At 35.6% G+C, this 22,488-nt stretch overlaps 1 protein-coding gene and 1 long non-coding RNA gene across 6 annotated transcripts in view; one reads left to right on the top strand and one right to left on the bottom strand.

Annotated features, from left to right (window-relative positions):
- Positions 1–22,488, top strand: part of HIF1A (hypoxia inducible factor 1 subunit alpha) — a 63,282-nt gene that overhangs the window by 7,444 nt on the left and 33,350 nt on the right. The window lies entirely within an intron of this gene.
- LOC131277924 (uncharacterized) overlaps positions 9,788–22,488 on the bottom strand; it is a 48,899-nt gene continuing 36,198 nt past the window's right edge. For both annotated transcript variants that reach the window (XR_011648332.1, XR_009184983.2), the window contains exons 4-5: positions 21,423–21,504; positions 9,788–18,532 (exon numbers count right to left, since the gene is read on the bottom strand). This is a non-coding gene — a long non-coding RNA (uncharacterized lncRNA). The remainder of the gene's footprint in view (positions 18,533–21,422; positions 21,505–22,488) is intronic.

The following is a 22,488-nucleotide window of genomic DNA, read 5'->3' as shown; positions in this document are numbered from 1 at the left end:
ATTTAAAATTTTGGTTTTAGTGACTGTTTAATAGTTTCATTTAATTTTAGAGGGATTTGATTGTGAATATTACTTTGTTTGTTACCAAGACTTTGATTTTCTAAGGATGTGAGAAATGTGATAAATAAAATTTCTCATAGTAACTTTTTTAGAGGCTAACATTGTCAGTTATATCCTGATGTTTGTATAGCCTTTTAACATTTAAAAAAAAAAAATCAGTCTTACATCCAGGGTCCATTATTTACTATCAGTATTTTCAGTAACTGAATTTTTTCCCTTTTCCTCCTGAATAAATACACTATAGTGTTTTGAAAATATCTTTTGAAGAACATGTGAAATATTTTCTTGTGTAGTGTATATTAATATTGAAGTTATAAATTTGAGGTAGAATTGTTGATCTTTAGCTAGACATCAAATTCATTATTGACAAAGATCGAAAATTTCAGTTTTATGAAGGTGGTCCAAGATGGTAATAAGCTTAAAAATCCCTTGATTCTGTTAGAAATTTATTAGATGCATGCCATAACATAAATCCTACTTTGAACGCCATGAAGACAACACCATGTTCCTGTTTGAAAACATAATATATATATTTTCAGATCCAGTGTATAGATAGCTGAAGTTTGAGGGTGAGGGAAAGTCCCCAGCAACTATGATATTCTCATAACCTTTGCGTCATCTTGCCCAGTTTGGCTTACCTGTTTCTTTCAGTCATCTCACTGTTATGTCTGACACTGTTCTTGTTTTACTGTAATTTTTCTTCATTCTATTTCCATATCACTTATTATCTTACTTAATCCAAGCATCTTTTCTGAGATTTACTGACTGATAAGAAAGTTCTGGAATCTCCTTTGACCTCTCTTGATGTGGACATTCAAATTCTATTACTTTCTAACTTCCCCACAGAATTTACTTAACCCTAAGTAAAGGTGACAAATAAAAGCTAGCCTGCTACCACTTTCACCTCCCATGCTCAAAACAGACATTAGCATCTTTCTTTCCCATTGATACAAGTGTCCTGTGCTATAATAAACCTGTTCGATATTTGGAACTTGACTATTCCTATTGTTTAATAATGGCATTTACATAGGAGCTCCCTGAGTGCATTCAAAATCATTTGATTAGGTTAAACTTTTTTTTTTAAAGATTTTTTTATTTTATTTAATCCCCCCCCCTTTGTCTGTTCTCTGTGTCTATTTGCTGCGTCTTGTTTCTTTGTCCGCTTCTGTTGTCGTCAGCGGCACGGGAAGCGTGGGTGGCGCCATTCCTGGGCAGGCTGCACTTTCTTTTGCGCTGGGTGGCTCTCCGGGTGCACTCCTTGCGCGTGGGGCTCCCCTACGCGGTGGACACTCCTGCGTGGCACGGCACTCCTTGCGTGCATCAGCACTGCGCATGGGCCAGCTGCACACGGGTCAAGGAGGCCCGGGGTTTGAACCACGGACCTCCCATGTGGTAGACGGACCCCTTAACCACTGGGCCAAGTCCGTTTCCCAGGTTAAACTTTTTACTGTTTAGCAAATTAAATTTTGGTATGAAATTTTTTGAAAATTACATATAAGCATAATGAAATATAATGACTATTTCATTACCCAGATACCATTGTCAACATTTTGGTGTGAATACGTGTCTGTTTATGTATAGATATGTGTGTTTAATAAATGTAGAATCAGTGTAAATACTGTGTTTTTAACTTACTTTTTAAAGAATTTATACATATCCTCATCTCCCATGTGTCCATCTAAATAATGGAAGAGATTCTTAGAATTTTGTAGGATTGTTATAAACTCTGAACTAGGTAAAAATAGAATCGGATGCTTAGCATAGTATTTGGCTTTTACTGGTCTCTAGGTATTTCACCTTTAGTATATTTGTATCAAAACTTATTCTTAAAAAAAAAGGTAGATGATTTCCAAGACTACACTATTTTTTCCCTCAGATTTTTACAATTCTTAGAGGAAATTAGGAATAAGAAAAAGGAAATGGTTTGCAGTGAAATGATAGTACCTCCCCCATAGGGTTGTTGTAAGAATTAACTAAAAATATTCCCCAGAAACTGTGTGGTGAACATTTAAGTATTATTTTAATGTCTATTAAATATTATTTGATATTACTTTTAAAGCCTTAATGATATTCCATTATATAGATTTCTCATCACCCCTCTATTTGGAATACTTAGGTTGAATTTAATGTTTCCTTATCAGTATTGTTATTAATAGTCTTTTATCAATATTCATGATTATTTCTTAACAGTATATTCTAAGAAGTAAATTACTGGGTCAAGAGTATGTAAATTTTAATGGTTTTAATATTATTGCCAATTTATCTTCTAGAATGTTTGAACCATTTTATACTCCCTAGCAGTATTTGAGAGTGCCATTTTCTTACACTTTGCCATCATTAAAGTTTGTTTTAAATTTGAAACATTGGCAATTTGATCATTGTATTAGGGTTTTGTTTATTGCAAGCAGCAAAGCACAATGAGTGTGGAAAAAACAAGTATTGGCTCACATAATCTAGTTTTGACTATAGAGCCAATTAGATCCAAATTCTCGATTGAGATTTGTAATCTCTGACTTTCCCTTGAATATTACTAGCTCAGATTTCTTTGCTCTGTTTGTGTGTTGGCCTGATTCTGCCACTGTCACTACATGGTATAAAAGATGGCCCCTGGCATCCCTATGCTTGCATCCATATAGTTTGTGATCAAAAAATAAAAGAAACCTCCTCTTTCTTCTTGTATTTATATTTCAGTTTCCTGGAAGAATGCTAGTTTACCCTGCTTGGGTCATTCATTATTAACATTGTGAATAGGGTTCTGTGATTATATGGGTCAGATGTCTGGTAGATTATTTGATTGTTCCCGTATTTAGGCTCACAAATATTTACCTCCTGGAATTAACTGGTATCTTCTTTGCAGTATCAATATCTCTTTATACACAGGACTGTGGATCAAATGCTGGCATTGTAAGGAATGGACTTTTGTTGCACATCACCTGGATTTATAGTCTACAGTTTGCTACCAGTCTTTGTGCAGCTGTTCTTGCCATGATTTTGGGGAAGCTTAAAATTGCTTACTGTGGATTAGAGTTTTCATTTCATCTCCTTAAGAAGGAGGTGTAGTAATGCCTAATGGTGAAGAGCTTAGGCTCTAGAGACTGGCTGGCTGCTTTGCCACTTACCAGCTTGTGATCTTGTATAAGTTGTTTAACCTCTCTGGTCTCAATTTCCTCATCTAAAAATGGGAATGATAATAGTAATTATCTTATAGGATTGTCACAGGGATAAAACGAGATGTGAAACACTCAGAACAGTTCTACACAAAGTAAAGGCCTTAATAAAGTAGACGCTATTACATTCATACTTTTATAATATGTATTAACAGGTTTTCAGAAGAGTTTTGTTCTCTTGAAGTCTCCTTGATACTGTTTGGAATCACTAAGACTTTCTTTGGGACAGTGTGACAAAGGCTGAGGTCTGTCTTTCATATAGATATGTTATTCTAAAATGACTTTTCCATAATGGTAGTAATAAAGGAAAACATATTCTCTAAGGTATTTATTTGGGCCATTAGGGGATGGAAGTTAGTTTTTTTATATACTTTTTTGGTGTCAAGAATCTCATAAACGTCTTTCAGCTACTTTGAAGAGGAGAATTGGAAACTGGCTGTCTTTGCAAATGACATAGTTCAGATGTTTAAATGGGTTGTCATATCAAACCCATTAGATAACCAGTAATCACTATGAACTTAGGAAGGGGTTTTCCCTTGGATAAGATGAACAAGTTGATTTGTTTTAAAGGTTCAAAAATTTATTCAACGCTAGACCATCACCCTACCATCTAACCATTACGGCTTATAACCTTTTTTTTTTTGGCATTCATTTGTTCATCAGATATATGTGCATCTAATTCATCAGGCAAAGCATTGAATTGTTGCTGGCTCAGGCCATAGGTAAATATTTAGTTTTTGGTGTTAATTAATTCATCAATAATGGGTTTCATTTTTTATTTTTTAGTACAGTAGGATTCCAGTTTTAAGGTTCTTGCAAAATACTGACTTTCGGATTTAACTTTTGTTACTTTAATAACAACCATCATTGGAGCATTTCCTACAGTCAGGTTTACTATTGGCCAGTCTGCATTTTTTTTGTTATTTGTTTGTTTTTGCTTTCCTTTTTGCCAGTCTGCTTTTAGAACTTACTTAACTACACACAAAACAGCACACTCACCAGACAATCTGTTCATTTTTCGCAGCCCTAAACATTAGAAAGTTCTTTTTTACTTTTTAGTCCTGACTGTTTGAATCCCTTTCAGAGTAAAATCTTTGTAGACCTTGGAGATGTGTTTACTGGCGCCAATCTGAATATACTGCCTTAAAAATATATAACCCTCTTCTTTTTAGCCATCATTTGGTAATAATTTGATTTTATACTAAAGCAGCTTCAAACACAGGAAGCTTGTAGGAAGAATACAAGAATATACAGCTGTATAGATGTCAATTAGATGATTAAGAATATGCTTTTTCTTTTCTTATACATTACCACCAAAATGAAGACATAGTTTAAAAATTCTGTGTTTGCCTTCAACACTGCTTTAACTATTGAGCAAAGCCCCGGTATGTTATAACTCCCAATTGGTATACCCTTTTCAAGTATCTGAAGGTAGCTATCATGTCTTCTCTTCTATTCACAAGGAAAAACATTCCCATTTTCTTTAATTTTGTAATTATAAAATTATGTATTGACTATCTGATTTGTGGAAAGGCATAGGTCATAATAAAAGCATGGGCTTCAGTGTCATGTAGAATCTGAGACCTGCCGCTTACTAATAATAGTGTTACTTATCCCATTTTTGTTAAAAAGGAAACATGATCAGATACTTCTCAGGGTTACTTGGGAAATTTATCTGGTAACATTGGATAGGATGGATTAGCATAGGAAGCAAACAAACTGTTTCTTGAGAGTTTCTCCTTTGTTGTTTCTAGAATCTTCATTATGGTCAGGGTTTAGAACTAAATAGCAAAAAAAAACTCACAAAACTTCAGGGTGTGATTTCAATGTGTACACCTTTATTCTGATAAATTTGAATTTTTTTCTATTTAAATATTTGAATGTTAACAATTTATGAACCTGTGTCATATTTAAGCAATTAATTGTTAGAAGGACATGTTCTTCTGAACACACATGCACAGGTTTAGTGTCACTGGATTTCTTAATGTCCAGTCTAATCAATAAGTCTCTGAGAACATGTAATAAGAGATAAAGAATAGTATTTATTGACTGAAATGGGAGGTTGTATAAATGGAGAAGAGTGATAGAGTAGATGATGTGAGCTGTGGGAGCCATTAACACACAGCTGTTGAGCAAGGATTCTAGAAAACATAATTCTCAACCCTTTGGAATTTGGTGTTTGTAGCTTGCATGAAGATATTAAAAGGTGACTTTTAAAAAATTGTTTCAGAAACTTGAAAAAACATGACACATTTATTGCATTCTTCATTTGATCATCTTTGAACCCTAGCCATACTCATATTTTTGAGGCAAGTTATTCTGTTTCATTTTTTTAAAGTGTAGTTTAAAGAAAAAAAACTGTCTTAACCACCAGCTGATTACAAAACCAGGAAACAGTCATCCTAGGGAGTAAATCCCAGAACTAACATTTTAAAATATTAAAATGTACAGTGTGTAACAAAAGAGAATAAGGCAAGAAAGAAAAAGGAAATGATGGCCAATCCAAAGAAAGAAGGTAAAAATACAGAAAGCAGTGACAAAGAAGATCAGAATACCTTTAGAAAAATAATCTTAAAAATACTTAAGAAGGTGAAGGAAAATACAGAGAAAGAACTACAGAATATCAGGAAAACAATGAATAAACAAATATGAGAATCTATGTAAAGAGTCAAATTATGTAAAAGGAACCAAACAGAACTACTTGAGTTGAAGACAACAATAACTAAAGTGAAAAATGCCCAAAAGGGTTCCAAAAGCAGAATGGAGCTGGTAGAAGAAAGAATCAGTTAATATGATTCAAGACATTTGAAATTAGTCAGCCTGAGGAGCAGAAAGAAAAAATAAATATTAAAAGCAAAAACAGCATAAAATGCCTATGGGACACCATTAAGAGCATGATATACACATTATGGGAGTTCCAAAAGGAGAACAAAGAGAGAAAGGGACAGAAAGAATAATCAGATAATTACAGGGAACTTCCCAACTAAGCAAACTAAGCACATGACTGAGCACCTCCAAGAAGCTTAGAGAACACCAAACTGGATAATGGTGAAGAAAATTATACTCCATTATAGATTGATTACACTATCAAAAGCAAAAGACAGGAATTGTGGGAAGATGGCATTGGAGTAGGCAGGCAGGGCTCAACTCTCACAAAAATAATGGAGAAAGAGCCACAAGATATTCGAGGGACCTGCTTTGGGGGTCAGCAGACCAGGACAGTGCTCTACAACTCCCAGGAGGGTGAAGGACAGAGAGACAAAGAACCTGAAACAACAAACGTGAGTTACCAGACTGCTGCCACAGCTAGGAAAGGCTCCTTTCCCCTACCCCCAAGATATTAAGCTGGAGGAAAACCCCTGGCTCACAACAGCTGACTGAGAGGGGGAACAGACATCTTCCTCTCTGTCAGCTGTTACAAGGGAAAAAGGAGGGCAAGTCAGGGAACTTTTCTTCAGTGACCTCAGTCAGCTGAGCCTCCTTGGACTCTCGGCTCTGGTCAGACCAAAACAAAGGAAAGCAGAGATTGAAACACCTCCATAAAAAGGTATATCAGTGAGCGCAACCTGCTGGCCAGTCTGGAAATTGCATGGACAAAAATTGCTTTTGGTTCTCGCTGTACCCAAACTCCTAGGGAAAAATATCTGAGCCCCATTAGTGAGCTCCTGGTCTGATTTTGATAACTAAAGCCAGGCAGTTTTAAAGATGTAGAATTAGTTGAACCAAATATCAAAGAAGGGCTGTGGGAAAAAACAACAGGCGAGAGAGAAGTTGACCATCAGAGTAAACTCGCCAAAATACTCAGATGCCTAGACATCAGCAAAAAGTTACAACCCATACTAGGAAACATACTAGGCCAGCCAAAGGAACAAACCAAATATCCTGAAGAGATACAAGATTTAAGACAAGTAATCAGTGATAATCACGTAACTCTCTTAAGTCTATTCAAAGAATGGAAAGAAAATAGGACTAAAGAGATAAAAGATATTAAAGAGAAACTGGGTGAACACAAAGAACAGTTTGAAACTCTACAAAGAAAAGTAACAGACCTTACGGGAATGAAAGACACAATGGATGAGGTTAAAAATTCAGTAAAGGCACATAAGAGCAGATTTGAATTGTGCAATGACAGAATTAGTGATTCTGAAGACAGAACTTCTGGATTAAAAAGACAGGAGAGCAGAAAAAGAAGAGAATTGGGAAAAAATGGAACAGAGTCTTAGAGAACTGGAAGACAATGTGAAATGGACAGACATACACATTATCAGTGTCCCAGAAGGAGAAGAGAATGGAAAGGGGGCAGAAAGAATATCTGAGGAAATAATGACTGAAAACTTTGCAACCCTTATGAAAGACGTAAATATCAATATTCAAGGATAATGCACCCCAAACAGAATAAATCCAAATAGACCTATCCTGAGACACCTATTATTCAGAATGACAAATCTCAAAGATAAAGAGAGGATTCTGAAAGCAGCAAGAGAAAAGCAAAGCATCATAAAAAAGGAACCTTGGTAAGATTAAGTGATGACTTCTCATCATAAACCATGGAGGGGAGAAGAAAGTGATATGATGTATTTAAATTACTGAAAGAGAAAAACTGCCAACCAAGAATTCTATACTGAGCAAAACTGTCCTTCAGAAATAAGGGTGAGTTCAGAGTCTTCACAGACAAAAATTGAAAGAATTTGTTACCAAAAGACCAGAATTACCAGAGATATGGAAGGGAGTGCTGCAGCGTGACAGGGAAAAAACAAGGGCAAGAGACTTGTTAGGAAGTGCAGAAATGAAGATTATTAGCAAGGGTAAATTAAAGGGTAAAAAGACAGTAGTACAGTATGATATAAAACCAAAGGACAAAATGGATGAAGTAAGTAATGCCTTTAGTGTAATAACATTGAATGTTAATGGCTTAAACTCCCCAATTGAAAGACATAAACTGACAGAATGGATAAAATAATATGAGTCATCTATATGTTTTCTACAAGAGTCTCATCTCAGATCTAAAGACACAACCAGGTTAAAAGTAAAAGGTTGGAAAATGATATTCCAGGCAAGTATTAATGAAAAAAGAGCTGAAGGAGCGATACTATTATCAGATGAAATAATTTCAAATGCAAAAGTGTTATAAGGGATGAAGGTCATTGTATATTAATTAAAAGGGCCATTTCACCAGGAAAAAATAACTATACTAAATATCTTTGCACCTAACCTTAGTGCCCCAAGATACATGAGGCACACAGTGATAAGACTGAAGGGAGAAATAGATGTCTGCAATAATAGTTGGAGACTTCAGTATATCACTCAGTATTGGATAGAACATCTGGACAGAGGAAAAAGAAACAGAGCTTGAATAATAAGATAAATGAACTATATCTAACATATATCTATGGAGCATTGCACCCCAAAACAGCAGGATATACATTCTTTTCACGTGCTCATGGATCCTTTTCCAAGATAGATCATATATTGGGTCACAAGACAAGTCTCAATAAATTAAAAAAGATTGAAATTATGCAAAAAATTTTCCCTGTTCATAACAGAATGAAGCTGGAAATCAATAATGGTCAGAAAAAGGGAAAATTCATAAATATATGGAGAGTAAAAACACTATTAAATAATCAAAGAAGAAATTGTAATATATCAAAACCTATGGAACACCTCAAAGGCAGTGCTGAGAAGGAAATTTATAACCTGCAATGTTTACATTAAAAAAGAAGAAAGCACTAAAATCGACCTCTAACTGCACACCTTCAGGGAGTAGAAAAAGAACAGCAAACTAATCCCAAACCAAACCAAAGGAAAGGAATAGTAAAGATCAGAGCAGAAATAAATGAAATTGAGAACAAAAAAAGCAACAGAGAGAATCAGCAAAACCAAAAGTTGGTTCTTTAAGAAGATCAACAAAATCAACAAACCCTTAGCTAGAAAAAAAGAAAAATGCAAATAAATAAACTCAGAAAGGAGATGGGATCATTACCACTGACCCCATAGAAATAAGAGATCATAAGAGGATATTATGAACAACTGTATGCCAAAAACTAGACAATGTAGATGAGATGGACAAATTCCTAGAAACATACAGACTATCTCCACTGACCCTAGAAGACCTCAACAAACTAGTCACAAGTGAAGGGATTGAAACTGTCATCAAAAAAACCCCTGATGACACAACAAGATGACGCAACAAAGAGAGACACAGATTCCCGTGCCACTTACAACGGAAGTGGACAAAAGAATGCGCAGCGAATGGACACAGAGGGCAGATGGCTGGGGTGGGACAAATTTAAAAAAATAAAAATAAAAACCCTGAAAGATGAAAAGCTGAGGACCAGATAGTTTCACAGGTAAATTCTACCAGTCAATCAAAGACAATCTAATACCAGTCTTGCTCAAGATTTTCCAAAAAAATTAAACAGGAAAGAGTGGGAACGAGTAAACTACAATGTAAACTATAATCCATGCTTAGATTGTGCTTGGATTGTGCTTCACAATGCTTCAGAATGTGTTCAGTTGTAATGAACATACCACATTAATGATAGAAGTTATTAATGTGGGGAAGGGTGGGAAGTGTGGGGAATAGGGCATATAGGAATCCTTTATAATTTTTTTGTGTAACTTTTTTTATTTTAAAGATTTATTTTTATTTCTCTCCCCTTCCCTGCCCTCTTCCCAGTTGTCTGGTCTCTGCATCCATTTGCTGCGTGTTCTTTTTGTCCGCTTCTGTTGTTGTCAGCGGCACGGGAATCTGTGTCTCTTTTTGTTGCATCATCTTGCTGCATCAACTCCCCGTGTGTGTGGCGCCATTCCTGGGCAGACTGCACTTTCTTTTGCGATGGGCAGCTCTCCTTACGGGGCGTACTTCTTGCGCGTGGGGTAGGGGATACCCCTGCGTGGCAGGGCACTCCTTGCATGCATCCACGCTGTCCGTGGGCCAGCTCCACATGGGTCAAGGAGGCCTGGGGTTTGAACCGCGGCCCTCCCATGTGGTAGATAGGTGCCCTATCTACTGGGCCAAGTCCACTTCCCATGTGTATTATTTTATGTAATCTAAGTGTCTTTTAAAAAAATAAAATTTTTTAAAAAGCACATTAAAAGAATTATATACCATGATGAAGCAGTTTTTATCCCAAGTATGTGCTTTTCAACACAGAAAATAAATTAGTATAATAAACCACATTGATAAATTGAAGAAAAATCACATAATGTTCTTGATTGATGCAGAAAAGGCATTTGACAAAATACAGCACTCTTTCTTGATTAAAAACATTCCAAAAGATAGGAATAGAAGGAAGCTTTCTCAATATGGTAAAGTGCATATGTGAAAAACCTACAGCTAGCATTGTACTAAAAGGTGAAAGATGAAAGACTGAAAGCTTTCCCATTGAGATCAGGAACAAGACAATGATGCCCATTGTCACCATTGTTATTTAGTACTATGCTAGAAGTTGTAGCTAGAGCAGTTAAGTTAGATAAAGAAATAAAAGGCATCCAAATAGAAAAGGAAGAAGTAAAACTTTCACTATTCACTGATGATATGATCCTATATCTAGAAAATCCTAGATATCCTAGAAAAATGCACAACAGAGCTACTAGAATTAATAGACACGTTCAGCAAAGTGACAGGATACAAGATTAATACATGAAAATCAATAGTATTCCAAACCCTACTGATGTGTAATCTGAGGAGGAAATTAGAAAAAAATTCCATTTATAATAGTGACTAAAAAAATAAAATATATATGAATAAACCTAAACTAGGGCTTAAAAAGCACCTGTAATCAGATAATTTTAAAACATTGCTAAAAGAAACCGAAAAAGAGTTAAATAAATGGAAAGCATTCTGTGTTCATGGGTTGGAAGACTAAATATCATTAAGATGTCAGTTCTACCTAAATTGATTTAGATTCAATGCAATCTCAATAAAAATCTCCCAACCTTTTTTGCAGAAATGGAAAAGCCAATTATCAAATTTATTTGGAAGGGTAAGGAGCCCCGAATAGCTAAAAAAAGTCTTTAAAAAGAAGAACAAAGTTGGAGGACTCTCATTTCCTGACTTTAAAGCATATTACTTAGCTATAGTGGTAAACAACAACAACAACAACAACAACAACAACATGGTAAGGGCATAAAAGTAAACAAATTGAACAATGGAACTGAACTAAGAACTCAGAAATAGACCCTCACATCTACAATCAAGTGATTTTTGACAAGACTGTTAAGCCCACCCAGTTGGGCTTAAACAATCTGTTCAACAAATAGCACTGGGAGAACTGGATATCCATATCCACAGAAAGAAAGAGGACCCCTATCTCTCACTTTATACAAAAATTAATTCAAAATGGATCAAGGACCTAAATAAAAGAAGAACAACCATAATATTCCTAGAAGAAAATGTAGGAAAATATCTTCAAGATCTTGTGGTAGGTGGTAGTTTCTTAAACCCTACATCTCAAGCACAAGCAGTAAAAGAAAAAAATAGATAAATGGGACCTCCTCAAAATTAAACACTATTGTACCTCAAAGGACTTTGTCAAAGGGATGAAAATGCAGCCAACTCAATGGGAGAAAATATTTGGCAATCATGTATCCAATAATGGTTTAATATCCATGATATATAAAGATATCATACAACTCAATAAAAAGACAAACTACTTGATTAAAAAATGGGCAACAGACTTGAAAAGACAGTTGTCCAAAGAAGAAATGCAAATGGTGAAGAAACACATGAAAAAATGCTTAATGTCACTAGCGATTGGGGAAATGCCAGTCAAAACTACGAGATATCATTTCACTCTTATTAGACTGGCCACTATTAAAACATCGGAAAATAAATGTTGGAGAGGATGTGGAGAGATAGCAATGCTTATTCATTCTTGGTGGGAATGTGGCATAGTACAGCCACTGTGGATGACTGTTTCACATTTCCTAAGGAAGTTGAATATAAACTTGCCATGTGACCTGGCAATACCATTACTAATTATATATCCAGAACAACTGAGAGCAGTGACACAAATAGGCATCTGTACATCAGTGTTCATAGTGGCATTATTCACAATTGCCAGAAATTGGAAACAGCCTAGGCATCCATCATTTGATGAATGGAATATTATGTAGCTGTAAAGAAGAAATATGACAACATGGATGGACCTGGAGGGACAATATGTTGAGTGAAGCAAGCCAGACACCAAAGGACTATATGATTGTACTATTAAAAACTAAATATTTTATATAAACTCATAGGATTAATAAACTATAGGTCACCAGAAAATAGAATGAAGGCATAGAATGGAAACCTGAGGATTAATCTGTATAGAATTCGTTAAAAGGTAGTTTGTAAATCTTTGGAAATGAATCTAAGTGGTGAGAGCACATCATGATGTTTGTAATTAGCAGAGCAATTTATAATGCATGGGTATGACAGTGGTTGAAATGGTAAGTCTAAGGTTGTGTATATGGAAGGAAAGCTAAAAAATGTAACATGGGACTGTATGACACAGTGAAGCCTCATGCAAAAATATGATTATGGATGATATTGGACATATAAGACTGCTTTTACAAAATATAAATACAAATAATAGCACCTATATATGGAAGGGAAGCATAGATTGAGAGATGATGGGTTTTGTTTTTCTGGGTTTTGTTTTTTAGTATTACTGAAATAATAAAAATGCTGTAAAATTGTTGAAGAAATGAATGCCCAACTATGTGATTATATGAATATCTTTGTACATTTTGGATGGATTCATGCTAAAAGGTATCAGTAAAATTGGTTTATTATAAAAAAATGTAAAAGACAAGTGTTCTGAAAGCTGCAAGAGAAAAACAATGTGTTATATACGAGGAAATCCCAGTAAGATTGAGGGCTGATTTCTCATCACAAACCATGGAGGCAGGAAGACAGTAGGTTGAAATACTTAAAAGTGCTGAAGGAAAACAACTGCCAGTCAAGAATTTTGTATCTGACAAGACTTATAAAAATGAGGGAGAGATTAGGACATTCTCAGGTAAATAAAAGCTGAAAGACTACATCACCACTAGACCTACCTTACAAGCAATGCTAAAGGGAGTTCTTAAGACTGAAAAGGGCATTAGATAGTGGTTCAAAGCAGTATAACGAGATAAAGACCTGTGATAAAGGTAATAATTTGGGTAATTATAAATGTCAGTAGTGTAATTTATTGTTTGGTATGTAATTCCACCTCTTAATTCCTACAGGTGCTAAATACAAATCCATAAAACCTAATAATAAATCTAGGATTTTGGACATACAGTGTACAAAGTTATATGTGAGGGGAGAGAGGGTATAAGAAAAGTATATGAAAATGCTACTGATGTTAAGTTGGTGTCAAATCAGATGTAATTGATATATGTTTAGAGTGTTAAATTTTAACCCTGTGTTAGCCATAAGGAAAACAGATGAAAAATAGATCCAGATAGAAATGAGAAGGCATTCAATGTAGTACAACACAAAAGAAATAAATATTAAAGTAGGGTTTAACAGAAGAGACAAAAAAGGGATAAGTCTTACATAGCCTAAATAGCAAAATGACAGACCCCTATTATCAGTAGTAAGTTTAAATGTAAATGACTTAAATTCTTCAGTCAAAAGGCAAAGTGGGTAAAAAAGCATGACCCAGCTATATGCAGTCTACAAGAGACTCACCTTAAGGTCAAAGATGCAAATAGATTGATGGTGAAAGGATGGAAAAAATAAATACTATGCAAGTAATAACAAAATGAGAGCTGGGATGGCTACACTAATAGATAAAATAGACCTTAAGTTTAAAAAAAAGAAGAAAAAAAAAACAGTTTCAAGGGACAAAGATGGTCATTACATACTGATAGAGGGCAGAATTCAGTAGGAAGATGTATCAGTTATAAATATGTTTATGCACCTAACAACAGTGTTCCAAAATATATGAAGCAAATACTGGCAGACTTGAAGGGAGAAATTGATAGTTCTACAGTGTTAGTTGGAAACTTTAACACACCACTCTCAATAATGGATAGAGCATCTAGTCAGAAGATCAGTAAGGAAGTTCAGGTCTTAAATGATGGATTAAGCCAGCTAGAACTAACACATTTATAGGACACTGCACCCAACAGAAACAATACGCATTCTTCTCAAGTGCATCATTATTGTGGATCATTATCCAGGACATACCATTGTTGGGTCATAAAACAAGTCTCAATAAATTAAAAAATATTGAAATCATTTAATGTATATTCTCTGACCAAAACAGAATGAGGCTAGAAATGAGGAACAGAGTGAAAAAAGGAAAATTCACAAATATGTAGAATTAAACTACATACTCTTTATCAAAGGTTAAAGGGGAAATCAGAAGGAAAACTGCAAAATATTTTGAGGCTAATGAAATGAAAATACAGAGTACCAAAATGTATGGGATGCAGAGAATGCAGTGCAGAGAAGGAAATTTATAGCCCTAAACACTTAATATTAAAAAAGAAGAATGACTTCAAATCAGAGGCCTTAGCCTCAAAATTGGAGGAACTAGAAAAAGAAGAGCAAACAAAACCCAAAGCAATCAGAAGGAAGGAAATAAAAATTAGAACAGAGATAAATGAAATAGAAAACAAACCAAGCAGTAGAAAGAACCAACAAAACCAAGACTTGGTTCTTGAATATATCGACAAAATTCACAAAACCTTAGCTAAACTGAAAAAGAAAAAAAAGATTGAGGATATAAATAATGAAAACAGGTAAGGAAAAGGGGGCATTACTACCCTGCTGGAATAAAAACTATAAGTAGATACTGTAAACAGCTGTATGCCAATTAATTAGGTAAATTAGATGAAATACACAAATCCTTAGAAGCACAGAAGCTACCTACATTGACTCAGGAAGAAATAGAAGGTCTCAACAAACCAATTACTAGTAAAAAGATTGAATCAGTCACCAGAAAAACTCCCAACAAAGAAAAGCACAGGACTAGATGGCTTCACAGGGCCATTCTACCAAACATTCCAAAAAGACTTAACTCCAATTATGCTCAAACTCTTCCAAAAATTGAAGAGGCCATTACCACCCTCATTGAACACAGATAAAAGGCAGCACAAAAAAGAAATCTATACACCAATATCTCTTTGAATATGGATACAAAAATCCTCAAAAAAATTCTAGTAAGCCAAATCCAACAGCATAATAAAAAATTATACAGATGATAAATTGGGATTTATCCCTGGTATGTAAGGTTGGCTCATCAAAAGAAAAGCAACTAATGCAGGAGTTCTTAACCTTTTTTGTTTCACGAACCCCTTTGTAAATCAGGTGAAAGCCTTAGACCCCTTACTGAGTCCATACTATACTGTGTATTAATAAATATATCACATCCACACCAACACATCCCCACAAGAATAATGTTTTTTTGACTTTCAAGTCAAGCTCACAGACCCCTGGTTAAGAACCCCTGAATTAATGTAATACACCACATTAACAGAACAAAGGGAAAAATTGTTGCTGAATAGGCATTTGACGAAATCCAGCATTCCTTGTGGATAAAAAACACTTAGAAACCTAGAATTAGAAGGAAACTTCCTCTACATGATAAAGGGCGTATATGAATAGCCCACAGCTAACATCCTCCTTAATGGTGAAAGACTGAGAATTTTTGAAGATCAGGAATAAGGAAAGGAATGCCCACTGTTACCACTGTTATTCAACATTGTATTGGAACGTCTTACCAGAGCAATTAGGCAAGAAAAAGAAAACAAAAAAGGGATTTAGATTGGGAAGGAAGAAGTAAAACTTTCCCTATTTGTAGATGATATGACCCTATAAACAGAAAATCCTGAAAAATCCACAGTAAAGCTTCTAGAGCTAAATGCAGCAAAGTGCCAGGGTACAAGAGCAATACCCCAAAATCAGTAGTGTTTCCATACATAAACAATGAACAATCAGAAGAAGAAACCAAGAAAAAAATTCCATTGAAAGTAGCAACTAAAAGAATCAAATATCTAGGAATAAATCTAACCAAGGATGTAAAGGATTATACACAGAAAACTACAAAACATTGCTAAAAGAAATTAAAGAAAGCCTAAATAAATGGAAGGCTACTCTGTTCATGAATTGGAAGACTATCATTAAGATGTCATTAGTACCCAGTGAAATTTATATATATATATACAATACAATCCCTGTCAAAATTCCTGCAACCTTCTTTACAGAAATGGAAAAGCCAACCATTAATTTATATGGAAGGGTAAGGGGCCTGGAATAGCTAAAGCCATCTTGGAAAAGAAGAATGAAGTTTGAGAACTCACACTTCCCAATCTTAAAACTTAACTACAAAAGCCACAGTAATCAAAAGAGCATGGTGGAAGCAGACTTGGCCCAATGGATAGGGCGTCCGCCTACTACATGGGAGGTCCGCAGTTCAAACCCCAGACCTCCTTGACCCATGTGGAGCTGGCCCATGCACAGTGCTGATGCACTCAAGGAGTGCCATGCCACGCAGGGGTGTTCCCCATGTAGGGGAGCCCCACACACGAGGAGTGCACCCCATAAGGAGAGCCGCCCAGCACAAAAGAAAGTGCAACTTGCCCAAGATTGCGCACGCACACCGAGAGCTGACACAACAAGATGACGCAAGAAAAAGAAACAGATTCCTAATGCTGCTGATAAGGATAGAAGCAGTCACAGAAGAACACACAACGAATGGACACAGAGCAGACAACTGGGGGCGGGGAGAGAAATTTTAAAAATCTTTAAAAAAAAAAAAAAGCATGGCACTGGCACAAGTACCATGATCATATAAATAGATCAACTGAATAGAACTGGGAGTTCAGAAATCAATTCTCATATTTACAGCCAACTGATTCTTGACAAGGTGGCAAAGACTACCCAATTGGGAAAGAATAGTTTCTTCAAATGGTACTGGGGAAACTGGATCTCCTTTTGCCAATAAAATGGAGCACCTCTACCTCACACCATATACAAAAATCAACTCAAAATGGATCAAAGACCTAAATAGAGCTAGGACTATCAAACATCTAGAAGGAAATGTGGGGCAACATCTTCAGGACCTTGTGTTAGGGAGCAGTTTCATAGACTTTACACCCAAAACACAGGCAACAATAGAAAAAAATAGATAAATCGAACCTCTCAAAATAACAAAACAAAAACTTTTGTGCATTAAAGAACTTTATCATGAAAGTAAAAAGACACCTATGCAATGGAAGAAAATATTTGGAAACCACATATCTGATAAAGGATTAATATCCAGTATATATACAGAAATCCTTCAACTTAACAACAAAAAGACATCCCAGTTTAAAAATGGGCAAAAGACTTAACAAAAGCAACAGATATCTTTCCAGAGAAGATATATAGATGGCCAGAAAGCACATGAAAAGATAAACAATATCATTAGGCATCAGGGAAATGTAAATCAAAACCACAATGAGATACCATTTCACACTCACCAGCATGCCTGTTATTTAAAAAAAAAAAAGTGTTGGAGAAGATGCGAATGCTGTTGGCAATGTAAAATGGTGCAGGCACTGTGGAAGACAGTTTGGTGGTTCCTCAGAAACCAGTTATCAAGCTACCACATATCCTGGCAATCCCACTACTAGGTATGTACCCAAAGGAATTGAAGGCAGGGGCTTGGACAGAAGTTTGCACACCAGTGTTCTTAGCAGCATTATTCGGAATTGCCAAAAGATGGAAGCAACCCAAGTGTCCACCAGCTGATGAATGGATAAAACAAAATGTGGTATATGCATAACAGTGGTATATTATTCAGCTATAAAAAGGAATAAAGTCTTCATACATGCATCCATATATATATATGAAGACATCATGTTGAGTGAAATCAGCCAGACACAGAAGGACAAACATTGTATGATCTTACTGATTTGAAACAATTAGAATAAGCAAACTCATAACATGAGAATCTAGAATATAGATTGCCAGGGGATAGGAAGGGGTTAGAGAATGGAAAGTTAAGGCTTAAGTTGTACAGGGTTCCTATTTGGAATAATGGAAATGGTTTATTATTAGATGGTGGTGATGGTAGCACAACATTGCAAAGTAACAGCCCGGAAATAATATATCTGAATAGGATTAAAAGGGGAAATGTTAGATTGTACATATGGTAACAGAATTTTTTAAAAAATTTTTTTAATCCTTGGAACTACACTACATAAAAAAATGAACCTTAAGTTAAATCATGGACTTTAATATTTTAAATGTGCTATCATCAAGTGTAACTTGTTCCACACCAGTGCTTTGTGATGTTGGTGGGGTGGTATATGGGAATCCTCTGTTATGCATAATTGTTCTGTAAAGAGAGAGAGAGAGAAAAAAGAAATATGCTTAGTCTAATAGTAATACGCCTGAAAATAGAAGCCAGTAGAATTAGCAGTCAGCTATATGAGAACTTCATGGCTTATCATGAAAATTGCAACACTTTCTTGAAAAAGATTGTAGAAGACAAATTGAGTCAACTTTCAGGTTTCTGGATGAACTTGTGTGACAGTTTGATACTTTCTGTGAATTTCAGAAAAGATCATTTTCTTGGAGCTAATCCATTCCTCTAGGTGTGGGACCCTTTGATTGGATTGAGTTCTGCAGCAGGCCTTTGATTGGAGTACTTCAGTGAACCATGGAGACTTTTATAAATGGGACAAACAGACACACACAAAGAGAACTGTTGAGCTTTTACCCTCCCATGTGAGGGAGAACTCCAGGATCATCTATAGCCACAGAAAGATGTAGAAACCCCAAGATACTGAGAGAAAGGCTGGAGGCTGGAATCAGCAAAGCGGCCCAAAGCTGAAGAGATGTTCCATATGCCTGTTAGCTGAAAGATGAGTGCAGGGAGAAGGTGAGCCTGGAGGAGAAGGCAGAGACCTGCTACCCTTTTGCCTTGCCATGTGGCAGAAAATCAGGATTGCTAGCTTTGATGAGACAGCATCTCTGATGATGCCTTGATCTGTACATTTTCACTTGGGACTGTAAGATTTTACCCTAAATTTCTATTATAAAAACTATCCCATTTCTGGTAGTTTTTCATTGGCATCCTTTAACAAACTAAGACAACTGAGAAGACATGTTTATATAGATATTTAATTAGTAAGAACATCAAATAATCCGTTTATTTTCCTCACCACATAAGCTTAGGACAAAACAGTTAAAGATAGGAATGTGAGTTGTAATGATAAGAGAAATCATCTTAAACATTGAGCATCTTCTCAGCAAATTAATAACCTAATTGCTCCAGATCTCACCTTATGCCTCTGTCTTCATCAAGATTACTTTTCCTCCATGGTGATGTTGGTTGTGCTATTAAGTTGTTGCCCTTCTTGGTGGTTTGTTTGTTGGTTGTTTATTATGCCGAATAGCTGATTTTTCACTAAGGAAAATGACACTGCTGGCCCAGGCATTGACCAGGCTACTGCCTCTAATTTGCCTATGTTTGCATTTATTCCACGATTCATACATTTAACATTTATTAAGCCTCTTTTGAGTGGCAGGAACTTGAGTAGGTGATTAAGAGTTTTGTACACAAAATTATTAGCTTTTATAATCAGTTATAGAATTATTCTTGCAACGATGAGGGTATATTTATACTTAAACTTTATAGCATTTCTATGTAATAATTTATAAATTTAGCTAGCACATATTCAATTCCTCTTACATATCCTACTATAGCATAGAGATGGTTGGAGAGAGGGTAGGTAATAAATTTAATAAAATAGTAAAATTGTGCTCTTAGAGATGACATGCTATGAGAAAAATACAGCAGAGCAAAAGCCAACAGAATGGATACAGAGGTCAGTAATCTCCCCTCCATGAAAAGATGCAACTGGGGCAAAGACTCAGAAGGAGATGGGGAAGCAAGTAATGTAAATACTGGAAGTAATGTAGGCAGAGGGAAAAAGTAGTGGAAAGACCCTACAGAGAGTGTGCCTTACATATTTGAAGAATAGCAAGGAGACCAGTGTGGTTGAGTAGAGTGAGCAAAAGGGCAAAAGTAGGAAATGAGGTCAAAGAAGTAATGGGGTCAGATTACAGAGCTCCTTATGGGCTCTTAAGTACTTTGGCTTTTACTCTGAATGAGGCAAAACCATTTTTAAGCAGAGAGGTGATATGACTTGACTGTCATATTGAAATGATTACTCTGGTGGCTGTTGTAGGATAGACTTAGAATGGGGCAAAGGTAGAAAAGGGGAGGTGAAAGAACATATGATTTTCAATCTTTTACCTAGTTTGCTGATCTATATTTGAAAATTAATACCCAGATAATCACAGTAAATCCAAATAATATGCCTGTTCATATTACATTATTCTGCTGGTTAGTTATGAATATAACCTATAGGACCACAGGAAAACTGATAAAGTACAAATTCAGGGATGCCAAAAACAATGTTGAAGAGCCTTCCATAGGCTGGAATCAAAATCAGATCAGATTTGGGCTGAATATTAAAGCCATATTCAAATTTATACACATCCCTACTAAGAATACAAAGATGAATGAGGCAGTTTCTTGCCCCAAAGGAGCATCAAGTATTGTAGAGGAAGATAAATCAGAATAACCAGAGTGATCAATTCCAAGGAATAAGAGTAGTTTTAGCTTCAGTTGAGTCTTTAATGTTTTGCCTATAAATTTACCAAGTCATATTGGGGTGGGTACCCTAGGCAGAGAGAGTGGAGTTAGCAAAGTAGAGATAAATGAAACACTAGTACTTTTGAGTAGTTGTAATATGACTGAAGAATGTGAATGAGAATGTGGCAAATGGTAAGGATGAAAGGGTGTACAGGGAACTAGGTATGGGTGGGCTTCCTATAAAAGGAATTAGTCTTTGTCCTGTGTACATTTGGTGGGGTTTTAAGCAGGACATAATATGAAATAACCTATTTTGGAAAGAAATTGTTGTAATTTAAAACCAATTCGGTAAGTGGTTCCCAAACGTCATCTGTGTATCATATACCTCTCAGAAGCTTTTTTAAAAAACCCAGATTTCTGGGCCCTGCCTCAGATCTCCTGAATCAGAATTTAGAAAGGTGGGTCAGGAATTTGAAATGTTGATGATAATCATGATGCAGCTAGACGAGCATTTGTGAATAGAGAATTAGGTGTCTATTTCAGTAGACTGTTCTCTTTATCACTGTGTTCCTAATACTTAGCACAGTACAGTGTACTTGATAGATACTTAATAAATACGTACCGAATGAATATTTCTTGAATGAAGAAACAGTTTCTGTTCATCTGAGGTTCAGGGATCCTGCTCCCCATCTGCTGTTTTGGTTCTTTATAGGGTTGTTATAAGAATTAAATGAGTTAATGCATGTAAAGCACTTAGCATTGTGCTTGGTACATATTAAGCATTCAGTAAACATTAGAGGAAGAATATTCTCTTTTCTCTCATGGTGCATTATGAGATTAGGGATCTTGGCAATAGGCAGGTCTCCTAAAGAGGGTATGCAGATTGGTTTTACTTTTGGTATCCTCATCATACAAAGAATATCCAATAAAAAAAGAGGATGAGCCTAACTGATACTTTAAATTTTATCTACAGAACATCTGTAACAAATAGCTTGTAAAATATTTGAATGAAACTGTCTGAAAATATCCAAAATAGGTAAGGATTCACTATGTTAAAATAAGAAATTAAAAATATAGAAAGGGAGTGAATATGGCTCAAGCAGTTGAGTGTCTCCTTCCCACATGGGAGGTCCCGGGTTCAGTTCCTGGTGCCACCTGGGAAAAAAAATAAGCAAAACAAATGAAAAGGGCAACTCAGGGGAGCCAATGTGCTCAGTGGTTGAGCACTGACTTCCCATGTACGAGGCCCCAGGTTCACTCCCTGGCCCCCTGTATCTGAAGGAGAAAAAAAGGCTATGGAACAAGGATTAATTTTTAAAGGGTTTGGATAACTGTATAGTATGAAAGGAAAAAACAATTTAGATTCCCACTTTGCATTTCACCAGAATAAACTCCAGGTGGTTTAACTGGTTTAATGACCTAAATGGAAGCAGAATAAAATTTTTCTCAGATCTTCAGAAGAATGATTATAAAAAATAAAACATTAGAAGAAATCTCAAAGGAAAAGATTAAATTCGTTTTATATTTTTAACTCATGCAAGATAATTAAAGAGAAAACAGATTCCAGAAAAAATTTAACATCTAATATGACAGATGGTTTATATTTATAATATGTGAAGGGATTATTCAGGTTTATAAAAATAGAATCAAGGTCTATCAAGGCAAATGAACTGAGCAAACTGTAAAAT

The sequence above is a fragment of the Dasypus novemcinctus genome, chromosome 3 (genome assembly GCF_030445035.2).
Source record: "Dasypus novemcinctus isolate mDasNov1 chromosome 3, mDasNov1.1.hap2, whole genome shotgun sequence".
NCBI lineage: Eukaryota > Metazoa > Chordata > Mammalia > Cingulata > Dasypodidae > Dasypus > Dasypus novemcinctus.
This window is presented reverse-complemented; position numbering and strand designations above follow the sequence as displayed.